This window comes from Hipposideros armiger, unplaced genomic scaffold (assembly GCF_001890085.2).
Source record: "Hipposideros armiger isolate ML-2016 unplaced genomic scaffold, ASM189008v1 scaffold_575, whole genome shotgun sequence".
Taxonomy (NCBI): domain Eukaryota; kingdom Metazoa; phylum Chordata; class Mammalia; order Chiroptera; family Hipposideridae; genus Hipposideros; species Hipposideros armiger.
Window position 1 is genome coordinate 209966 of NW_017731925.1, and position 5457 is coordinate 215422.

Genomic DNA, 5457 nt, shown 5'->3' on the forward strand with positions numbered 1-5457 from the left:
CCAAACCCCTCCAGCCCCCCCACCCCTCACTCCCACCCGCTGGACCTTAACTGCCAGGAATCTTCAGATCACACCAAGCAGCGCTGAAACCTAAAGCCTGGTTTGTGAATCTGATAACCCCACCTGGTAGTCAACCATTCAGAAGATCTTGGTGCCTGACAACATTTTCTGCTGACTTTCATATACTCAGATGGGCCCTCATGGAATTTGTAGACTGAATTTCTGAAGGCATTTTTAGGACTCCAGATAATGTTTGGAGAAACAGTGAAGAATTATTGAAAAAAACCTCAAGCCCAAGGTACTGCACTACAGTTAGGGCTAGCTGATGTTTCAAAATTAACGCTTTGGGATGCATCCTTATTCACTGCACAATGTATGGTTTGGTATTGCTTTATCTTTAGATTTAATAACTTCGTTAGTTTCTTGAAGGTTTTATTGTTTTAGGAAAATTAAAAACATTCTAGTCTAGTTTTTCTTATTGGGAAATCTAAAAGATGAAATCCTTATCAAAATTACACTTGAATGAGATGAATTCACAACATAATTATTTCTCTAAAATATTTAGCAAAAATTTATTTTATACCTTAAGTACATTTGAATTACAATTGCATTCATCCCGTTTTCTCAGAAAGAGCAACTATATTTGAATTATGTAACTGTTGTTTCATTCTAATTCAGAAATTATCAACAAAGTAAAACTCAGACTTCCATATTAAATTTTTGGCTATATACAAGAGAACCATTTTAAGAAGGTGACATGATACTGGGTTTTAAATGGAACTTTCTTCTGGCATACTAATGCACTCCATGTGATCACAGATTATGTTGTGGTCTCCATTAACTCCAAAAGTCATGTAACAGTAGAATTAAGTTATTTTTTATCATTGGCATTGCAAATGGATCCAACTTTTACTCCAAAGTAGGCTATTTCTTTTAACCTCTTTGCCCCAAACTCGTCCTTCCTTTTGGGAATTGCTCCCTTCTTTTGGATATGACACCCCCCACCCCCCATCATTGCAGAGGTTTGTGACCCAGGCCTGCAATTAGAGCACACCTCATACCCTGGGCACAAAGTGGGGGAGGGGAAACACGATTCAAGCAGGGAAAATGGGGGCCTTTTCCTGAACTGGTACGGCAGCTTCTGAGACCATGCCATGTAAGTCTACAGCAGCTGGAGATAGCCTACCAGAGAAGAAAGCCTACTGAGCAATAGAGACAAAAACGGCTCTGTTGACATTAATGAGGCCCTCCAGGCAGCCATCCCTGAAACCAGTCAAAGCCCCTGGACCTGGGAGGAAATGCACCAATAAATCGTCTTTCTAGCTTGTGTTATTTTGAATTAGGTTTCTTTCCAATGTACTCACTTATAAAACCTTAAAAGATCCCATATGATCTGTGCTCTGAAAATCAGAAATGACTTCTAGCTTCTCTATCATTTAATTAGTTCATCATGATAAAGTATGTGCCAAAGTCACTTATTAGAAAGCCCTAACTTTTAATAGGACTAAGGTTCTGATTTAGGATATTACATTGCCCAGTGCAGATTTAATATTTTCACAGTTGTGGTTAAAGAACCAAAGAGAAAACAATGAAATGTCTAAACCAGAACATCCCAGTAAATTTTTTATCTTATCAATGACTCCAATCAAACGAGCCTTCATAATCCCCAATATTTGCTGATATAGGACATTTCCTCTTCCCTGAACTGAAAATTGTATGGCCAGCTACAGACTTTCAGGAACTGTTGAAATTGGTTTGTTATGCTGGAATTTTACTGGGTTGAGAGAAGTGGGCCATTGGCCCACTTGGAATTCTTTTGCTTCACAGAGAGTTTTGTCTCTAAAAGTATGTGACAATATTTGACTAGTTCCCTAACAAGCATCAGTACACTACTCAGTTCGTTACTTAACCACACTCACAGGTCACTGTGAACCGTAGGAGTGCTGGTACCCATGGGAGTGGGCCTCGGGCACATGAAGGCATTGTCCTGAGCCTCTGGTTGCAGGAGCAATCTGTTATGGGAGAACATGACACCAGTTCAGAGTTTTCATTGTTTTTTCTTCAGCTGGGTATATACTTGTGTCAACAAGTAGTAAATTTCATTCATAAAAAACCTACAAGCTGAATAATAATATATCATACACAGATTTGAACCCCACAAAAGAACAGTACAAGGAGGTGAATCGTCTCCAGAAGCACTACAGGATAGCTTAGGAAAATAGGTAAAAAACAAAATTTAGTTCTGGAGTCCAAGCCCAGTTCTGAGTGACTCTTGTTCAAATGACTGGCTAGGATTCCCCAGGGAAAATTTCAGTCCAATATCCAGAGTTTCCCCATGTCCGTGTGCTGGATCCGTATGATGTCTACGCCAGTTCCTTACCCAAGAGCGGTTCAGCAGTCTCAGTTAACCTGGGCACAGACAACTAACCTCACCCATCAGCGACTCACCCTGAGAACTTGGCACACTCCAGTGGTTTTCAAGCCACGAACCGAATCACCGGGAGTGCCCCTACAAAGCCAGGTCTCCGGGATGCGGGGAAGAGAGATAGACAAGTATTTTTTACAAGTTCCCCCCAGAGGTTGTGATGATCAGCCAGGGTTAAGGTAAATAAGATCTGTGAATTTGTGCTCTGAATTCCGCAGAAAAAGACTTGAGAAACCCTCCAATCAAACTCCATTGACTTAGAATTGTATGTAAAATTAAAGTTATTGATTGAACCAGCTCCGTTGTGTCTTTTTTCCCCCTGAACAGCCTACTCCTCTTCTGAGGTTATAGAAAAAGCCTTGAGGAATGCTCCTTTCAGAGGAGGGGCGAGGATTTGCCAGAAGCAATCACACTGAGAAAGGACAGCTCAGAGCAAGGCCAAGATAAGAGAATCACTAACTAGAAAAACATAGTGTGGGACGCCAACCAGTGGCTACTCCCCCAGAGGCTGCCGCCCCAGGGATTATCTCTTACTGCACATTTCATAGTTTATTACACGTTCATGCTTATGATCAGAGGAATCAAAACAATTGAATTATGTTCATGAATATTGACCTATATCATCTAATATTAAGTAATAGCTATCATTTATTGGTCTGTGCTAGGCAATTTACATGCCTTAGTCATCGCGATGGCCCGAAACATAAATATTATGACCTCCGTTTTATGAACAGGAAGCTCAGGCCCAGGGAAGGTGAGTGACACATCCAAGGTCATAGGCTTAATAATTAGAGGATTTAAAGGCTGGTCCATGTGATCCCAAAGCTTGTATATTGTTTTACTCGAAACCAAATTTGCCTATGAGTCATACAAATCATTTATTTAATAATATAGTCCCTAGCCACATGTGGCTAGTTAAATTTAAATGAATTAAAAGTAAATTGGGCCAAGACTTCAGTTTCTCATAACAGTAGCCATTTTTTAAGTATTCAGTAGCTCCATGTGGCTAATCCCTGTTGAATGGCACAGATGAAAAATATTTCCATCATAGCAGAAAGTTCTGTTAGATGACACTGGTGTTTCAATATTTCTCTGTATCATCAGGTAAGGTAGTGTTCTCTGTGACTGAAGTTTTAAAGTAAATTATTCCAACTCCCTTATAGTAACTGCTTTGATGGAATTCTTTCTAAAAACGTAATACCTTTACATGCCTGTGTCTTAGTTTGGGCTGTGATAACAAAAATACCATAGACCAGGTGGCTTAAAAACAACACATATTTACTCTCTCACAGTTCTGGAGGCTGGCAAGTCCAAGATCAAGGCACCAGCAGATTCCATGTTTAGTGAGATCCTGCTTCTTGGTTCATCATAGGCAGCCATCTTCTCACTGTGTCTTCAAAAGGCAGAAAGGGGAGGACAGCAGGGAAGTCCCTGAGATCTTTTATGAGGGCATTAATCCCTCATGACCTAATCATCTCTGAAAGCATCACCTACTAGTAACATCACGTTGGGGGGTAGGATTTCAAGGCATGAGTTTGGAGGTACGCAAACATTTTGTCCATTGCAGCTTTCCTTAGTCAGCAGAACACATTGAACTAGATGCCTCTGTAAGGCATGCAGAGCAAGGTGCCCACCTCAATGGGCCCAAATGGCGGACTGTGGAGCCCAAGCTTCTCTCTCCTGCTCTGGTGTCTCTGTTCTCTACCTTCACTTCCTGTTCCTCTCAGCCTATCTGCTTGCTATTGGCCCCATTACTGGGCTCGCTGACGTTCTGCCCTCAGCTTGCTTCTATTGGGTTGTCGGAAAAGTCATGATGCATTTTTGCAACAAAAAACAGAAAAACTACATCATGGCTTTTCCGACAGCCCAATATTTCTGCCCACTCTTCCTCTGAGTTTTTTTGTTTTTGTTGTCGTTGTTATTGTTTTTAACAATTCCATGTTTCCAAATGCCACGGATTTGGAAGAGACTCCAGAATTTTCATCTCTTAACTCCTTCGTCATTTTCTGATCCCAGAGCTGTTTCTTATTTTTCCAGCCTTCGATTAGACTAGTGCTACTCAAAGTTCTGTCTGTGGACCAACACTGGTCTGGGAATTGTTTATTACTGCTGTAGGACAAGATGAGTCTAGAAAGTGGAAGCTTGTGTTTAGAAACTTATAGCAATTTAACATTGCTGGGACATTATGTTGTATGATATAGTATGTATGTACTTAACAGGCTGCAAGGGATTGGAAATTTAAAATGAAAAAACATACACTACACTTGACTCCACTTGGCTATTTCCTAGGCCCCTAATGCTCACTATCACCACCTGCCATTAACCGATGGTATTGTTGTTACTGGCCCCCCACCCCATCCCCACCCCCACCCCCATGCATCAGTCAGGATCCAGGCAGGAAACAGGTACATGAATACTGGGAACTACTTACAAAAGTGCTAGAGAAGCTGACTGGGCAAACAAGAGAAGGTGAATAAACATGGATTTTAGCAGGAGCAGGAAACTCTACCATAAAGAGCACAGATAAAGGAGAAGTGGTGACACTGTAACTCAAGAGTTGGAGCCCAGGTAGGGAGCTGATCAATTCCAAGGAACAACAAGGGCTTCCCCCCAGGAGCTGAGACCATGGAGGGCACACAGGTGATGTTTGTTTAATTGAACTGAGTGAACTGAATTGACTTTCCTATTCTGTTGACAGCAAACACAATGAAAAATTTCCTGAGTAACTCTGGATTGCCAAATATTGTGTATAATAAGGTAGTTATGCAGAAAGGGTAGAAACTGTTGAGGTCCTAGCTATAGAAATGGTCTATGCTTTAGAACTGAGAAGTTGTGTCTGCTTTTATAAAATAAATACTTGAGGTCTTAACATGATTTGGCTCAGAACTTTCAGTTACATCCAAATTTTCAATTATTTCGAAAGGATTAAGTTGTCAGAATTTTCTTGTATAGTATGTGGCATAATAGGCCAATATATATATATATATATATATATATATATATATATATATATATATATATATATATATATA